This window comes from Musca domestica, unplaced genomic scaffold (assembly GCF_030504385.1).
Source record: "Musca domestica strain aabys unplaced genomic scaffold, Musca_domestica.polishedcontigs.V.1.1 34, whole genome shotgun sequence".
NCBI lineage: Eukaryota > Metazoa > Arthropoda > Insecta > Diptera > Muscidae > Musca > Musca domestica.
The window spans coordinates 3921198-3940179 of record NW_026712313.1 but is presented as its reverse complement, the minus strand read 5'-3'; the positions used below and the strand labels follow the sequence as shown (position 1 = coordinate 3940179).

General features: G+C 38.4%; 1 protein-coding gene across 1 annotated transcript in view; it reads left to right on the top strand.

Moving 5' to 3' along the window:
* Positions 1–18982, top strand: part of LOC105262100 (uncharacterized) — a 216895-nt gene that overhangs the window by 89249 nt on the left and 108664 nt on the right. The window contains exon 2 of the mRNA XM_059125587.1: positions 16911–16931. The gene's annotated coding sequence lies outside the window, so the exon portion shown is untranslated. The remainder of the gene's footprint in view (positions 1–16910; positions 16932–18982) is intronic.

Sequence of the window (18982 nt, the reverse complement as noted above, 5' to 3'; positions counted from 1 at the left end):
TTTAAGGTCTTCTATAGAGAGAAGAGAAGACTGTCTGAAGGTCTTAAATTGACAGAGACCTTTTTAAGGTATTCCATAGGCAGAATACCTTTCGAAGGTCTTCTATAGACAAAAGAACTTTGAAAGATATTCTATAGGAAGAAGATCTTTTGAAGATCTTCTATAGACAGAAGGCCTTTTGGATGTCTTCTATAGACAGAAAACTTATTGGATTTCTTCTGTCGACATTTGGAAAGCATTCTCTTGGCAGAATACCTTTTAAAAGTCTTCTGTGGACACAGAAACTTTTGAAGGTCTTTTAGAGGCACTTTGTATACCATCAGCCGTATGGCTATTTATACCCTCAGCCATATGGCTACAGAGGGTATATATAATTTGACACGGCCAAAACGTGCTACATCGAAATAACAGTTTAAGGCCCTATGTATTTTTGAATCAACTCCGTTTCAGGACATTTGGAGTCTATCTAGCGATGTCCATCCATAAGTCCGTCTGTCAGTCTGTCTGCTGGCTGGTGCGCAGGAACACTTTCGGAAGGAGTATCCGATTTGGTCCAAATTTGGTGCATCGTAATATTATTATCTAACATAGATCGAGTTCGGAGATGGGTATTATCGGTCGTCTTCTTCTGGTACCAAAAAAAAAAAATATTTTGCTGATCAGAAAGAGAAAGGACAATCTGACTTTGCTCCAACTTTTGCAAATCCTAATATTTGCAGCAGTGCTAGATAAGGTGGGAAAATGGAAAATATAGGTCCAATGTTGATTAATTATAACTCTTATAAAATGTGATGTAAAAATCCGATTGTCTCCAAATTACACAGATCACAATATTATTATAATCCCAAGATCTGGTATAAAGGGGGAATATATAGCTCCACTCCTTCTGGTATCCCCCAAAAAAAGGGTCAAATTTTTGAATATCCATGAGGCTCATAAACATCCGATTCCATTTAGACTTGCTACATCTCAATATTTCTATCAGCACAAGATCTGTTATAAATATGTTGGAGATCGGACCATTCCTTTTGGTACCTTCCCCACAAGGGGTCAAAATTTTGAATAACCAAAACGATCATATAATCTGAAATAATCATCCGGATCTCTTCATATTTCTCACATCCCATTATTTCTTCGAACACAAGATCTGCTGTGAAGATGGAATACATCGGTCTACTCCTTCTTGTACCTCTCCCACAAGGGGTCAAAATTTTGAATGTCCATGAAGCTAATAATCGCGAAAGTAATATGCGATTCCATTCAGACTTGGTACATTTCGATATTTCCATCAGCACAAGATATGTTATAAAGATGGTAGAAATCGGATCATTCCTTCTGGTACCTCCCCCACAAAGGGTCAAAGTTATGAATAACAAAAACGATTATAAAATTCGAACTAAGCATCCGGTTCTCTTCATATTTCACACATCCCATTATTTCTACCAACACAAGATCTATTGTGAAGATGGAATATATCGGCCTACTCCTCTGGTACCTCACCCACAAAGGGTCAACATTTTTAATAACCATGAAGCTAATAAACGCGAAAGTAACATCCGATTCCATTCAGACTTGGTACATTTCAATATTTTCATCAGCACAAGATATGTTGTAGAGATGGTGGAGATCGGACCATTTCTTCTGGTACCTCCCCCCACATCAGGTTCAAGATTAAAAAAAAAACGCTCAAAGAAAGCAAAGAATTAGCATTCATCTGTCAACTGTTTTGAAGATGATATACATCTGCCTGCCCCTTCTGGCATCCCACCCACAAAGGGTGGGTCACAATTTTCGACACTTTTATTTGTCACAACCTAGAAAACAATTCAGCGATTCTTTACAACTTGCTATATCTTAATATATCTCTCTTAACCAGAAACCGGAGGTGAATATGGAATTTATGATTCCGCATAGAATTGGATATAAATGTTAGATTTTTGTGTAATTTTGGCATACCAATATTTTTATCTGTACTAGATGAAGTATGTAAATGGAATACTTCGGTCGAATATTTCCGGTACCTACGCACCTTTTCTAAAAATTATTACATATCGCATATAAAGTGAAGGAAGTAACCAATATAGTCCAAACCTGGCACGTAAAGCATTTATAGGTCCGATACAAAATGGACAATATTGAACCATTCCTTAGGAACCTACTCCATAGATGCTCAACCATTTGAATAATCATAACAGAAGTCAAAATATATTTAAATAATCGAACATTGGCTGAGGGTATACATCTGTCCGCAAAACCGACTAATAATATTACAACTTGCTTATTCCAATACTCTCCAGCTACTTAAACACAATCATCCAAAATAGTTCTCAATCAAATAAAGAAAATTAATAAAAATAATAATATTTCCCCTCTAATAATGATCCAATGATGTACTCCAATGGTTAAGTAGACATGCGGACGTGCCTTTTTAAACGAAATAATCAAATGAAAAAAAAAAACAGAATTCAAAATTGATGCAATTGTATTGTTCTGATGTTGCATGTTGCAACATATCTCACAAACCGCTATGTGGATCACACACAGGGCATGCAACTTTTAAGAGCACTGCAAGGCAGAAAATTATGAAGATGCTGATGATGACGACGACTCTTTCCTGCTGTGCCTCAACCTAATTTCCTTTGATACCCAACACTGAAACAGAAGAAGAATAATATATCTTACTTAGTTTTCTTGTGAAGTTTTCACAACCCCAAAAACGAAATAACAAAAATTATGATGCATTTAATTAATGTGAATTTCTTCTTATTTTCTCCATTGTGTTTGCAGGTCAGTAAGTAAAGAAGAACCAGAGGAAGAAACAACGAAGTACAATGTTCTAAAATTTGAGTATGTATTTTCCCTCCTCCTTCATCCCCTTTCCACACATTTTATAATCTCATAAAACTAACATTACAATTTCCATGTTAATTTGTTTATTTGTTGCTCATATTTTTTTAGGTTAAACAAATTTAAGTAGCAATAATTAATCAAATTAAATAAGGAAAAGAAAATACATTAAACTGCATGCATAGTATCTGTCCAGAAAACAGAGGGTTCTCTGGTGAAGACCTCAGTGTTTTCTAAAGAAGACCAAAAGGTCTTCTAGAGAAGACCTAAAGGTCCTCTAAAAAAGACTTCAAGGTGTCCTAAGACCTAAAAATATCAGAAGACCTAAATATCTTTTTAAGCAGACCTAAAACTCTTCTAAAGTAGACCTCAAGGTCTCCACTAGAAGACCTTCAGCTGGAGGTATTCACTAGAAGAGCTGGAGGTCTTTAATAGAAAAGTTCGAGGTCTTCAATCGAAGAGCTGGAGGTCTTTAACAGAAGGGCTGGAGGTCTTCAATCGAAGAGCTGGAGGAGCTCATCAATAGAAGAGCTGGAGGAGCTCTTCAATAGAAGAGCTGGAGGAGCTTTTCAATAGAAGAGCTGGAGGAGCTCTTCAGTAGAAGATCTGTGGAGGAGCTCTTTAGTAGAAAATCTGTGGAGGAGCTCTTCAATAGAAGACCTGGAGGTCTGCTCATAGAAGACCTGGATGTCTGCTCATAGAGGACCTGGAGGTCAACTCATAGAAGACCTGGAAGTCTTCAATAGAAGAGCTGGAGGTCTTCAATAGAAGAGCTGGAGGTCTTCTCATAGAAGAGACCTGGAGGTCTTCTCATAGAAGAGACCTGGAGGTCTTCTCATAGAAGAGAGCTGGAGGTCTTCTCATAGAAGAGACCTGGAGGTTTTCTCATAGAAGAGACCTGGAGGTCTTCTCATAGAAGAGACCTGGAGGTCTTCGTCATAGAAGAGCTGGAGGTCTTCGTCATAGAAGAGACCTGGAGGTCTTCTCATAGAAGAGACCAGGAGGTCTTCTCATAGAAGAGACCTGGAGGTCTTCTCATAGAAGAGACCTGGAGGTCTTCTCATAGAAGAGCTGGAGGTCTTCTCATAGAAGAGACCTGGAGGTCTTCTCATAGAAGAGCTGGAGGTCTTCTCATAGTAAAGACCTCCTAGTTTTCTAGTAAAGACCTCCAAGTCTTCTAATGAATACACCCAAGTCTGCTGGTCAAGTGAAGACCTAAAGGTCTAATAGTGAAGTCCTAAAGGTCTTCAAGTGAAGACCTAAAGGTCTTCTAGTGAAGTCCTAAAAGTCTTCTAGTGAAGATCTAAAGGTCTTCTAGTGAAGACCTAAAGGTCTACTAGTGAAGACATCATTGAAGATCCTCCAGCTCGTCTACTGAAGAGCCTACAGCTCTTCTATTGAAGAGCTTCCAGCTCTCCTATTGAAGAACTTCCAGTTCTTTTATTGAAGAACTCCAGCTCTTTTTGTGAAGAACTCAAAGAGCAAGGTCTTCTATGGAAGACCTCCAGCTCTTTTAGTGAAGAACTCAGAGAGCAAGGTCTTCTATGGAAGACCTCAAGGTCTTCTATTGAAGACCTTCAGCTCTTCTATTGTAACTAAGATCTATTGAAGACCTCAAGGTCTTCTATGGAGGACCTCAAGGTCTTCTATGGAAGACCTCCAGCTCGACTTTGAGAAGACCTCCAGGTCGTCTATGAGACCTCTGGCTCTTCAATTGAAGACCGCTAGCTCTTTTATTGGTGACCTTAAGTTTTTCTGTAAAGAACTTCTCATGACAAGCTTCTGTTTTTAGAAGCCCTTTTCCCGACCTTCTGCTTCAACGCATTTCGAGTATAATTAAATACTAATTATTTTTAAATGCGTCAACCGCGAGACAACTTAATTTTTGGTTCTACAGCAGATTTCATGTGATAATGTCATTATTGCAGCACGAGTTAATTATTTTTATTTCTTTTAATTTCACGCTTGTCATTGTCACTCTTAACCCTGCCATGAAAAAAATACGCACAAAATAAAACTGCCAAGAGTTCAAGTATTCGGCTCAACAGTCGTAAAACCTGTTAACTGCAGCTTATTATCTAAAAATAAACGCAAGAAAAAAAATAAAATTAAACAAATAACGCAACAAATTTAAAGCCATTGTTGTCCAAAGCTGTTAGACATTTTAAAATTTAGGGCATGTTAGACATTCAAACTTCCATCTTTGCATTGTAGTTTTGCAATTTTTTAAATGATTTCTGATATTTTTTGTTGTCCCTTTTAAATCTTAACATTCATATCCTTTGAAGGAGACCCTTTCTCAGTGTTTACCTGCTTAGTTATGGTGAGAATTAAAGAATATGTATATAGGACAAAGCTTAATTAGGTGTAGGTATAATTTCCCCAGAACCGCATATTTTGAATATTCCTGTTTTGTAGAAGATTCCATTTCAGTAACTTTAAAATATTTTCGAAATTCCAAAAAAAATCATTCAAATCAACAGAAGTATTTATTTAGCAGCTCAAGCTTCATATTTATCTTCGAACTGTAACTTTTTTGTTTTAATTCGGTCTCGTGTAAATAACATTATTTCAATTTGTTTTAATTATGTTTTTATTTAGTTTGTCGACGTCGCTGTTAATTGTCATCGGGATGATGATAATGACGATGACCTCAAAGTCTCAACAAATAGTTAATGAAATTTATCGCTTCGACTAGAATAATTGTTGTAAGCTGTAGCCGACGTATTGCAGTTGCATGGAATACCCCCTGAACAATAATAAAAACAACAACTACATCAACCAAATCTGATTATTTATTATTCCGCAGCTAAGCATCAGAACGATAACCTCTAAGTACATGCAATATGGGAACATATATTTTTGTATGAATGGCTACAGAGGGTATCATTTGATATGGTCACAATGTGCCTCATGGAAAAAATGGTTCTTTGAACCAAATCCGTTTAAGGACATTTGGAGTTAATCTAAGGATGTCCGACTGTCTGTCTGTTTGGCTGGCTGGTGCGCACGATAACTCTTGAAGGGTGTATCCGATTTGATCCATACGTGGTACATCGTAATATTATTGTCAAACTTAGTTAGAATTCGGAGAGGGGTAATGTCGGTACACTCCTTCTGGTACATCCCCTACAAAAGGTCGACATTTTCAAAAAAAAAAAAAAAAAAAATATTTTACCGCACAGAAGGAGAAAATATGATTCGAGTTTCCTTCAACTTTGAAAATCCTAATATTTGCGTCAGTACTATGTCAGGTGCGAAAATGGACAATACCGGTCCACTCCATCAAGCACCTCCCCCACAAAAGATCAACATTTTTAAAAATCACAACTCTTATGATGTACATGTATGATGAATACATCGGCCCACTCCTTCTGGTACCTCCCACACAAAAGGTGGAAATTTTCAAAAAAAAAAAAAAAAAAAAAAAAAAAAATCTGCACAGAAAAGGAAGCAATAAACCGATTTTGCTGTAACTTTGCAAAATCCTTTTATTTGCTTCAGTTCTAGATCAGGTGTAAAAAATGAAAATATCGGTCCACTCCATCAAGTACCTCCCCCAAAAAGAGTCAAAATTTTGAGTAGATATAACTCTAATAAATTATGATGTAAGAGTCCGATTGTCTTCAAATTTCTCACATCCTAATATTTTTATAAACTCAAGATCTTATGTGAAGGTGGAATATATAGGTCAACCCCTTCTGTTACCTCCCCCACAAAAGGTCAAAATTTTGATTATCCATTAAGCTCATAAAACGCGAAATTAACATATGATTCCATTTAGACTTGGCACATCTGAATATTTCTATCAACACAGAATCTGTTATAAAGTAGTGATAGTGATCGGACCTTCTTTCTTCTGGTACCTCCCCCACAAAGGGTCAAAGATTTGAATAACCAAAACGTTTATAAAATCCGAAATAAGCATCAGGTTCTCTTTATATTTTACACATACAAACAGACATTTGCAGACACATTATCTATAGTGATGATACTATATATCTGCGAACCTCTTCTGGTACCTCACTCACAAAGGGTCATAATTTTCAATACTTTTATGTGTCATACATTGCGAAACAACTCTGCGAGGCTTTACGACTGGTTATATCTAAATATATGTCTCTCAACCAGAAACCAGATATAAACATGGAATTTGTGATTTCCCATAGATTGGATATAAATGTTCGATTTCCTTTTAATTTTGCACATTCCAATATTTTTATCGGTATTAGATGAGGTATGAAAATTGAATACTTCGGTCCGCTATATCTGTTACCTCCACAATAATCTAAAAAAATTGCACATATCTCATATAAAGTACAGGAAGAAGCCGATATAGTACAAATCTGTCACGTTGTAATATTTATATTAGATTTAGGTCAGTTAGGAATTGGTCAATATTGGCCAACTGCTTCGGAACCTCTCACATAAAGAATCAACCGTTTGGATAATCAAAAGTCAAGGCTGTGGGTATACATTTTTCGTCAAAACCGACTAATACTATTTTACTTCTTTTCTCTGAAAATGTTGATCTTTTTTGGGAAAAGTGACACGAAGGTTGGGCCGATCTGCGAATTCGAAGTGTGTCCGTTAAGATCAGTTTAAATTTAATTAGCAAAGAAAGGTTTAATAAAGGAGAGAGCGAGCGAGAGAGGGGAGGGGAGGAGGAGGGAGGGAGCAGACTACAGAAATGTTGGCTTAAATCTAGCTTAGTAAAAAATGTCGGACTTTTTTAAATGGTTTCCAGATATTTTACCCTGACTCGGGTAGAGTATTTCTTAGGAGAACGGATACCCGAACATTTGACCAAAAATTCTGGGCCCAAGACCCAGATCTACTATACCTATATGGGTATTAATACCCATCATTCTAAAGCTAATGGAAATGCCTGTCGAATAATGGGTTTCTTTTAACGGTATAGGAGCTATATCAAAATTGGACAGTTTTGGACCTGATTTTTTTATATATATAATTTGACTTATGTAATTAAGGAGCAAACATGGAAAATATTTACCCCTTGCTTCACGTACCTCCCTCTGAAATATCAAACATTTTGAAGTCCCATAAAGTGTCAGATTTTTTTCAAGCATTGCACATATCACACTTAGACCTCAGTAAACATAAACCGGCTTATTTATCTGTCGGAAGAGGTTCTAACGTGGCCATGGATGACTTTAAAAAGAGATTCTCCCCTCAAAAGGTATTATACAAGATGGCGCAAAAGGAATCCTCCTATCAGAAAATTCTATAAATTTTATGATTGGCCCCTCAAGTCTTAATTACAGCCAAATACATAGGAATGTATGTCAAGTACATACAGGGTGAGATGAAAAAACTTCAACCAATTTCAGACTGCTGTCATTTCAGGCGCCACCCAAGAATGGTTACAAAATGATCATTTCCAGCGCACAATGGCCACCAAAATCTCCGGATACCAATCCATTGGACTATTGTGTCTCGAGTATTTTGGAAAGCAAGGTTGGCAATAAAAAATCCAAAGTGTTGATCACCTCAAGCAAGCGCTTCGTAGGGAATGAGCCAAAATACTGCAGAGCAACATTCGGGCAGGGTATGACGGTTTCATTGGCCGTTTGAAGGCCATAATTCGCACCAAAGGTGATCAATTCGAACAAATCTAAAATTACTTATTCTAAAATTTGATGCTATTTCCGACTTTTTTGCTTTCATTCAATAATATTTTGAAAATAATGTGAAAATTATGGCGGTTGACTTTGTTGCAGTTTTGTTATCTCACTCCGTATACCCTCTGTAGCCATAAGGCTTAGGTTCTATACATTTTTTTAGAGATCTAAAATATTCATTTTAAATCCGACTTCGTTCTTTTTCAACTTTACAACTTTAGGCCTGTTCCTAGGTCCGTAGGTTTTGTAATCGGATGAGGACACTCAGAGCCTATGTTACTCATTACTTGGTAATGAGGGAAATAAGTAGTTTGGCTTTTTAATTGTATGAGAAATTGCACATTATTTTCAACCTAATGGTAATGCACAAGTAAGTTTGCTTACATTACCTTTTCATGGGTTATTTGGCTCATACAGCTCCCAAGTTTTTACACATGTCTACATTTATTCATAAACCCCATTTTATTTTTATTTTCATCATCATTATCGTTATCATCATTATTGTCATCGTGAGTTATATTACCTTCACATGCATTCATGTCATATTTAAATTCGAATATAAAAATAAACCCAAATGACGAAACGTTCGCAAAACGTACTACGTTTTACTTTAGCAAAATTTAAGTTCCCATCACAAAACCCAAGCAAAAGCAACAAAAACAATGACATCACTTGGGAATACAAAACGAACGATTGAACGAGCGAGCGAGCGAATATCCAATATTAAATGATGATTGTATTGTTTTTTTATTTTTATTAAAATTACTTGTCGGTGTTTTGTTTTTCCGTTTTTTTATTTCTAACATTTATTGTTGTTGATATCATAACTGCGAAAAAAAACAAAACAAAAATAAATCTCAAGGATTGCCATCATTACTTCCCAAAAGATCACTTCTCGGGCTATTTAGAGAGGGGGTTTGGGAGATGAATTTCGTATTAAAACTCAAATTCATCATCGTTAAGATTTTGCAAAAGCGAACGCTTCGAAACGTTTTAATTGCCAATATTTTTCGGCTGCCTTTTTTTTCAATTCTCAGCGAAAACAACAAAGCTGGCATTTGTTTTCTGAATTTGTGTCCGAATTCGAAATAAACAAAAACGTTTCTGGATTTGATTAATGTTAATTTTTGTGTTTTGTTGTTGCTGCTGTTGTTGTTTTTTTATTATGTTTGACCATATAGAGTTAATTACATGTTTAGCTATTTAATTCGTTAATGATTTCATTTCGCTTTTATTATTCACTTAAGGCATGGACGTGTGAGTCTCGCCAAGCGGGAATTGGGTGGGGGACGAAACAAGGAGGTAGTGGTGGGGGCATTATAAGTGGTCATGATCTTCAACTGAAGACTTCATGGTCTTCTATTGAAGACCACAGGGTCTTCTATTGAAGACCTCAGGGTCTTCTATTGAAGACCTCAGGGTCTTCTATTGAAGTTCCATGGTCTTCTATTGAAGGCCTCATGGTCTTCTATTGAAGTTCCATGGTCTTCTATTGAAGACCTCATGGTCTTCTACTAAAGACTTCATGGTCTTCTACTAAAGACTTCATGGTCTTCTATTGAAGACCTCAGGGTCTTCTATTGAAGTCCTCAGGGTTTTCTATTGAAGTCCTCAGGGTCTTTTATTGAAGTCCTCAGGGTCTTCTATTGAAGAACTCATGGTCTTCTATTGGACACCTCATGGTATTATATTGCAGATCGTATGGTCTTCAACTGAAGACTTTATGGTCCTCTAATGAAGACCTCCAGGTCTTGTACGAGAAGACCGACTCCAGCTCTTCTATGAGAAGACCGGCTCCAGCTTTTCTGTTGAAGACCTGCTCCAGCTCTTCTATTGAAGTGCTGCTCCAGTTCTGCTATTGAAGACCTGCTCCAGCTCTTTTATTGAAGTGCTGCTCCAGTTCTTCTATTGAAGACCTGCTCCAGCTCTTCTATTGAAGTGCTGCTCCAGTTCTTCTATTGAAGACCTGCTCCAGCTTTTCTATTGAAGTGCTGCTCCAGTTCTTCTATTGAAGACCTGCTCCTGCTCTTCTAATGAAGTGCTGCTCCAGTTCTTCTATTGAAGACCTGCTCCAGCTCTTCTCTTGAAGTGCTGCTCCAGTTCTATTGAAGTGCTTCTCCAGTTCTTCTATTGGAGACCTGCTCCAGCTCTTCTATTGAAGACATGCTCCAGCTCTCCTATTGAAGACCTGCTCCAGCTCTTCTGTTGAAGACCTGCTCCAGCTCTTCTGTTGAAGACCTGCTCCAGCTCTTCTGTTGAAGACCTGCTCCAGTTCTTCTGTTGAAGACCTGCTCCTGCTCTTCTGTTGAAGGCCTGCTCCAGCTCTTCTAGTGAAGACCTGATTCAGCTCTTCTGTTGAAGACCTGCTCCAGCTCTTCTAGTGAAGACCTCCTCGAGCTCTTCTAGTGAAGACCTGCTCCAGCTCTTCTAGTGAAGACCTGCTCCAGCTCTTCTAGTGAAGACCTGCTCCAGCTCTTCTAGTGAAGACCTGCTCCAGCTCTTCTAGTGAAGACCTGCTCCAGCTCTTCTAGTGAAGACCTCCTCGAGCTCTTCTAGTGAAGACCTGCTCCAGCTCTTCTAGAGAAGACCTCCTCGAGCTCTTCTAGTGAAGACCTCCTCGAGGTCTTCTAATGAAGACCTTCTCGAGGTCTTCTAATGAAGACCTTCTCGAGCTCTTCTAGTGAAGACCTCCTCGGGCTCTTCTAGTGAAGACCTCCTCGAGCTCTTCTAATGAAGACCTCCTCGAGCTCTTCTAATGAAGACCTCCTCGAGCTCTTCTAATGAAGACCTCCTCGAGCTCTTCTAATGAAGACCTCCTCGAGCTCTTCCAGTGGAGACCTCCTCGAGCTCTTCCAGTGGAGACCTCCTCGAGCTCTTCTAGTGAAGACCTCCTCGAGCTCTTCCATTGAAGACCTTCCAGCTCTTCTATTGAAGACTTCGTGCTCTTCTAGTGAAGACTTCGTGCTCTTCTATTGAAGACCTCCAGCTCTTCTATTGAAGACCTCCTCCAGCTCTTCTACTGAATACCTCCACAGCTCTTATATTGAAGACCTCTCCAGCTCTTCTGGTGAAGACCTCCTCCAGCTCTTCTACTGAATACCTCCACAGCTCTTATATTGAAGACCTCTCCAGCTCTTCTGGTGAAGACCTTTATTGTTTTCTAGTGAAACCTTATTGTCTTCTATTGAAGACCTAATGGCCTTCTATTGAAGACCTTATGCAAACCTTGTGGTCTTCTAGTGAAGACTTTATGGTTTTGCATTGACGACTTTATTGTCCTCTAGTAAAGGCATCTTTTTCTTCCAATAAAACCATGAGGTCTCCTTCAAGCCTTTTTCCCCATTACAACCCCAACATCAGACTCCGACTTAACTACTTTGCCCAATTATGTCACTTAATTTGACAAGTGCAAAAAATATTAATATTTAATTTATTTACGAAAATTACAAATTTACAGTTACTTTTAACACCAACACACACTCATACACACGCATAAGATGGCGATCAAGTTGTTAACATCTACAACTTAACTTTGATTTGATGCAAACTTGTCACTCCACACGCAACAAAATGCTTTAAGGCGATTATTTTTTTTGTCGCTGTTAAGAGTTTGGGCTGTAAGTGAATTTTCCATACCGCAGTCAGCCAGTCACTCCGCCATCCGAACCATCTAATTTCGTAGTGCTTTGGAACAACTTGTTGGGGTGTTAAAAAATTAAGGCATTTATTTGGTTGTGGGTTGAGTGTCTCTTAAATGCCAACATGAATTTGGCAAAGATAAGAGGATGATAGACGGACAGATAGGCAATGTTGGTGATAGGGAGATAGACAAAATATATGGTGGTCTGGGGGTGGCAGGTGTTGGGTTTGGGGTAAAGGAATTGTTGCACTGTTGGCAGGAATGTACAAAAATTAAAGAAAAATTTATTTTCTGTGGTAACTCTCATTTTCAGGATAACAATTTTTTCTAGAGTTTTTTTTTCTTCAAAAAATTGCGGTGAAAGCAATTTAAAACTTGGCCAAAGAAATCGATTACAAATTTAATAGGAAAATTTATTTTTTTTTTTTTTTGTGGTTAGACACAATTCTGGGATTTAGCTTCCCCTGAGATTGGAGGCAGGTTGACAGATTTAAAAGAAAAAAGAAGAAAAAACAAAAACCAAAAGAGTGGTTAGAACTAATTTTTCACATGGACTTCCATGAAATGAAAACTCTGAAAGTCTTCAATGAATTTGTAGCCCAATTATCGGTCTTCGATAAATTATAAACATATTCCAATTTTAACTCCACACCCAACATGATGTGACCCAATTTTTTGTTATTATTGCTTTCAAACTTTTCCACTTAACAAAACAGTTTATAATTTCGTTTAAAATAAATATTTATCCCAAGTGATGGCTCGATGGCTGACTGGCTGGCTGGCTGACTGCTGCTGCTCCCGATGATGGAAAACTATAAAACAATTTTCACTTTCACACACACTTGCACTCGTACACTCACAACATATGTGCCGTGGAAATATTTTGAACAAACAGTGAGACAGTTCGACAACTGCATCGAACCTGCAAACATGGCAATGCATTTTCCGTTTCGGTTGTCTGAAGTTTCCAAATCAAATACAACGAAATTGAAATTTTTTATGTTTGGTTAGATTATTTACACCTTTTCAAGTGGGGGCTCTGAGGTGGGGCAAACTCTATGGAATGCCAGCCGACAGGTTGCCATCCTGGAGGTATGCTAACTAACTCCCCTCTCTCTCTTGCACTTTCAATCTCCCTTATTCTCTTCTTTCTCAACAAGTTCTTGTATTACATATCACCGTGAATGCAGGTATTTTCCAAAAATGTTTTTCTTTTCTCCGGCAGTCTATCCGTCCGTCTGTCTGTCGTACTGCCAGTTTCTTGTCATGTCGAACAACAGGTTGAACATTGCATTGCACACAAACATCGAACACAAGTGCAATTGAAAGTGTCTGCCAAGTGTTCTTTAAATCGCTTGTTTTGGGTATGGAATATTTGAATATTTATTTTGGGTGGTTGGCGGAGAGATGTCGTTGCAACTTTGGAAAATTTTGTGGAATTTAAACATGTACAAATATTTTGAGAAAAGAAAAAAGGGAAGACCCTGAGATCTTCAAGAGAAGAGCTGGAGGTCTTCAAAAGCTGCAGGCGGTCTTCAATAGAAGAGCTCAAGAGGTCTTCAATAGATGAACTGGAGGTCTTCTATAGAAGAGCTGGAGCAGGTCTTCAAAAGAAGAGCTGGAGCAGGTCTTCAATAGAAGAGCTGGAGCAGGTCTTCAGTAGAAGAGCTGGAGCAGGTCTTCAGTAGAAGAGCTGGAGCAGGTCTTCAGTAGAAGAGCTGGAGCAGGTCTTCAATAGAAAAGCTGCAGGAGGTCTTTAATAGACGAGCTGCAGGAGGTCTTCAACAGAAGAACTGGAAGAATTGGAGGTCTTCCAAAGAAGAGCTGGAGGTCTTTAATGAAATACCATGAGGTCATTTTTTAAAAGAATTCAAGATCTCCAATAGAAGGAAACGAGGTCATCAGTAGAAGAGCACGAGGCCTTCAATAGAAAAGCTGGAGGAGGTCTGCAATAGAAGAGCTGGAGAAGGTCTTCAATAGAAGAGCTGGAGGAGGTCTTCAACAGAAGAGCTGGAGGAGGTCTTCAACAGAAGAGCTGGAGGAGGTCTTCAACAGAAGAGCTGGAGGAGGTCGTCAATAGAAGAGCTGGAGCCGGTCTTCTATAGAAGAGCTGTGTGTTTTGTTTTCTTCACTAGAAGACCTTGATGTCTTCGGGGCTGTATAATGTCTCTTCATTCTCTTACACCTCCACTGTTCTCTAGTTATTCTTCACTGGAATATCTTGGGGGTCTTCACTGCAAGACGTTGAGGTCTTCACTGGAAGACCTTGATGTCTTCACTGGAAGACCTTGAGGTCTTCACTGGAAGACCTTGAGGTCCTCACTGGAAGACCTTGAGGTCTTCACTGGAAGACCTTGAGGTCTTCACTGGAAGACCTTGAGGTCTTCACTGGAAGACCTTGAGGTCTTCACTGGAAGACCTTGAGGTCTTCACTGGAAGACCTTGAGGTCTTCACTGGAAGACCTTGAGTTCTTCACTGGAAGACCTTGAGGTCTTCACTGGAATACATTGAGGATTTCGCTAGAAGGCATTGAGGTCTTCGCTAGAAGTCCTTGAGGTCTTCACTAGAAGTCCTTGAGGTCTTCACTAGAAGTCCTTGAGGTCTTCACTAGAAGTCCTTGAGGTCTTCACTAGAAGACCTTGAGGTCTTCACTAGAAGACCTTGAGGGCTTCACTAGAAGAACTTGAGGCCTTCTGTAGAAGACCCTGAAGTCTTCGCTAGAAGAACTTGAGGCCTTCTCTAGAAGACCCTGAAGTCTTCACTAGAAGAACTTGAGGCCTTCTCTAGAAGACCCTGAGGTCTTATCATGGAAGACCTTGAGATCTTATTATGGAAGACCTTGAGGTGTTCTCATAGAAGAGCTGGAGGTCTTCGTCATAGAAGAGCTGGAGGTCTTCGTCATAGAAGAGCTGGAGGTCTTCGTCATAGAAGAGCTGGAGGTCTTCGTCATAGAAGAGCTGGAGGTCTTCGTCATAGAAGAGCTGGAGGTCTTCGTCATAGAAGAGCTGGAGGTCTTCGTCATAGAAGAGCTGGAGGTCTTCGTCATAGAAGAGCTGGAGATCTTCTCATAGAAGAGCTGGAGATCTTCTCATAGAAGAGCTGGAGGTCTTCTCATAGAGGAGCTGGAGGTCTTCTGCATAGAAGAGCTTGAGGTCTTCTGCATAGAAGAGCTTGAGGTCTTCTGCATAGAAGAGCTGGAGGTATTCTGCATAGAAGAGCTGGCGGAGGTCTTCTGCATAGAAGAGCTGGCGGAGGTCTTCTGCATAGAACAGCTGGCGGAGGTCTTCTGCATAGAAGAGCTGGCGGAGGTCTTCTGCATAGAAGAGCTGGCGGAGGTCTTCTGCATAGAAGAGCTGGCGGAGGTCTTCTGCATAGAAGAGCTGGTGAAGGTCGTCATAGAAGAACTGAAGTTCTTCGTCATAGAAGAGGTCTTCTTCTTCTTCTCATAGAAGACCTTTTTGAGGTCGTTAGTAGACGACCGGGCTATATAATGTCTCTTCATTCTCTTCTCACATCCACTGTTCTCTTGTTATCCAATAGACATTCAACCTCAATCTCTCCATCTAAAACCCAACATCGAACCAACTATATTGGCAGTCAGTAAATGTCTAGCTTGTTGACCGACTAAGCCTCTTGGCTAAGGTGGTTTAAGATTTATGTTCAAATGTGTTGTTATTGTTGTTTTTTTTTTTTTTGTGGTTGCCACAAAATCCACAAACATATCTTCTAACTTAGAGTCAGACAAGTTGGTTGGCAGTCGGGGTATTATTGAGCTTTTTCGAAACTTCGACTTGGCTGCTGAGTAGAAGAGTATCGCTTGCAACATTTTGTGTTCATACATAAACCTATTTATCGAAGAATGACAATTACCCTATTAAGAAATCTTAAAGCTGGCAACATATTCAGCGGGCACTATTGATGCGGGGATTTAGAGGAGGTGTATTGGCTAATAGAGCTGCTAAGTAAATCATGGACTTCATGACATGGAATGTTTTCCTCTGTTTTTTTTTTTTGTTTTTCTTCTTTTTTTATTTTGTGGTGCGGTGCAAATAAAAAAAATCATTTTCTTTATGATGTATTTGTTGGAGAGAAAGAAAAACCCCGCAACACCAACATAAATATGATGAAAATTTGTTTGCTGGTTATTTTTCCACATGTAACAACATGTGTCTATGAGTGTGTGTGTATGTGAGTGGATGTAATTTCTTGTTTAACTTTTGTTTTTACAAGTGGAAAATGAAAGTTTTCTTCTTCTTTATTTTCTTCGTTATTTTTTGTTTTGCCAGTCAATAAACAAATTAAGTTTAAGAGGCTATTAGAAGAAAGTTTTTGTCGGAATTACATTTTACATGTCTGGGATGACATTTTCATTAATTTTTGCAACATTTTTGGGAAAAGAGATAATATTTGTTTTTTTTTTATTAAACCCTAATATGGATTTTTTGATGAGGTCCTGAGAAGCCTTAATAAATCTTTCGGCTTAAATTAATATTTTGAAAGGCCAAATATACATTTTATTTGTAGTAATCCATCATAATATTACAAAGAGATTTTTTTTCTTGGCCAGAGAAAGCCATCGTTTTGTCAAAATATTGTTTTTTATTCCCACCATTTTGGAAAAGGATTAATGTTAATCTCCCAAATCTTAAAAATTTCAAATTTTTTATAGGAAATTCCAAACCGTTGCTATTTTATTCGCATATTTGTATCAAATTTCAAATCAATGTTTAAAATTATCTTTTTTTACATTTTTATCATTTTTCTGTTTTTATCTTTGCAGATATCAATCACATTTTTTGAGGTAAGTTAATCAAAATAAACATATTTTTTTTATCAAAAAATATAAATATTGGAATTTCCGCTGCAGGCTGGTTATACACAACAACAAGACAAGAAGTTCTTCCCATAGAAGACGAGAAAGTCTTCATATAGAAGACCATGGTGCCAATATGGTATGAAAGAATAGGTGTTTATTTTAAGAAGATAAGAAGTTCTTATCGGAGACTGTAAGACCAACCCCCAATTTCTTAGAGTGGACAAGGTTTTCCTATGCAAGGTCAGAAGGTGTTTTCGCTAAAGACTAGAGAGAAATCTTCTAGAACATTGTATGACTTCTTGTGGAGCCATAGAGATTTCTCATGTGAAGCAAAATCCCCGAAATGTTTTTTTTTTATAAAACACAAGAGGAATCTCTATAAATTATCATAGAGAACAAGAAAGTCTCCTTTGAAGACCACCAGATAATTTTTACATTAATCTAGGAAGTCATTTCTTTAAGGTCTTTCATAAAAAACCAGGAATCCAGAAGAGCTGAAGGTCTTCGCATAGAAGAGCTGAAGGTTCTCCCAGAAGAGCTGAAGGTATTCTTATAGAAGATCTGTTGGTCTTCTCATAGAAGAGCTGAAGGTCTTCTTATAGAAGATCTGAAGGTCTTCTTATAGAAGATCTGATGGTCTTCTCATAGAAGATCTGATGGTCTTCTCATAGAAGAGCTGAAGGTCTTCTTATAGAAGATCTGATGGTCTTCTCATAGAAGAGCTGAAGGTCTTCTCATAGAAAAGCTAAAGGCTTTTTCAGAAGGTCTTCTCATAGGAAGACCAGAAGGACTTCTCATGGGAAGGCCAGAAGGTCTTCTCATAGAAGGCCTGAAGGTCTTCTCGTAAAAGACAAGAGGGTCTTCTCATAGAAGACCAGAAGGTATTCGCACAGAAGACCAGAAGTTCTTCTCATAGAAGGCCAGAAGGACTTCGTATAGAAGGCCATTAGGTCTTCTCATAGAAGACGAGAAGGTCTTTCATAGAAGATCGGAATGTCTTCTCATTGTAGGACCAAACGTCCTACTCACAAAAGACCAAACGGTCTTCTTATAGAGGACCAGAGGGTTTTCTCGTGGGAAGACCAATAGGTCCTCTCCGGAAGGTCTTCTCCTAGGATGACCGGAAAGTTTTCTCATAGAAGGCCAGTTGAACTTCTCCTAGAAAGACCGGAAGGTCTTCTCCTAGGAGAACCGGAAGGTCTTCTCATAGGAAGACCAAAAAGTTTCCTCATTAAGACCAGATGGTCTCTTCATCAAGACCAGACGTTCTCCTTATTAAGTCCACGCGTTCTCTTCATTAAGTCCATACGGTCTTCATCAAAATACCGAATATCGGGAGATACCGTTATATGGACGTTATAAGACGTGGACCTGCACAGACAATTTTCTTTTTTAGGCTGTAGTATTCATTGCGAATATCAGACATAATATACATTTGAGGAAAATTTTATGAATCTACTTCAATTTGTTCGGAGGCTAGAGTGATTTCCACAGACGGCTGATCAAGAATATATGTACTTTGTGGGGTCTAAAATGTGTATTTCGAGGTGTTACAAACGGTTTGACAAACTTAATAAACCCTCCATACTATAAGAAGAGAAGAGGGTTTTTACATAGAAGAGAAGTAGTTATACTTGCAGATGACTGAAAGCTTTTCTCACAAATAGCAGATGATTTACTTGAGTAGAAAGAGTAGGAATTCTTCCCATAGAAGAGCACTAGACACCCACGATGTCTTCATTTAGAAATCCAGTAGGTATTCGTATGGTTACCAGAAGTACTTTTTATGTGAAAGCACCACATCATCCTGTAGTAGATTTGTATCTGGTATTTTCATAGCACTAAGGGTTATATTAAAGAAAACTATGAGATCATTTTAAGGGGAATTAGAAGGTTGTTGTAGGATCCTTATATAAATTACCGGAATATTTTCCTATAGAATTCCCGAAAACCTTTTAATTGAAGATCCGAAGGTCGTCCTTAAGTAGACAAGATGCCTTGTTAGAATTACCAAAAATACCAGTGGGTCTTTTTAA